Source organism: Python bivittatus, unplaced genomic scaffold, assembly GCF_059951505.1.
Source record: "Python bivittatus isolate LINGU-HERP-01145 unplaced genomic scaffold, Pbiv_v1 ctg000020_np1212, whole genome shotgun sequence".
NCBI lineage: Eukaryota > Metazoa > Chordata > Lepidosauria > Squamata > Pythonidae > Python > Python bivittatus.
Window position 1 is genome coordinate 18,446,955 of NW_028277030.1, and position 310 is coordinate 18,447,264.

Here is a 310-nt window from a genome sequence, read left to right on the forward strand (position 1 = left end):
CTCTGAGCTGTCCATCAGGGTGTCCAGCCAATGGAAAAGTGGGGAGGGGGTGTTCCTGGCTCCCTTAGCCAATCCCCCTACTCCGTGGCAAAGGGAAGGCAGGGCTCTCGGAGAAGGAGGGGAAGAAAGCCCTGGCTTCGCTTCATTGGCACTTGCTCGGCAGCAGCTTGGAGTAAAGGGGTGGGTGAGAGCGGCTAAAAGCGCAGCTGAATGGAAATCTGCTTCCTGCTGGGAAGCGGCGGCGACTGTTCATTTGGCGGCGGGATGCCTGCTCCTTCCGATGCGTGCGCAGAGCTGCTCTCGGGGCCAG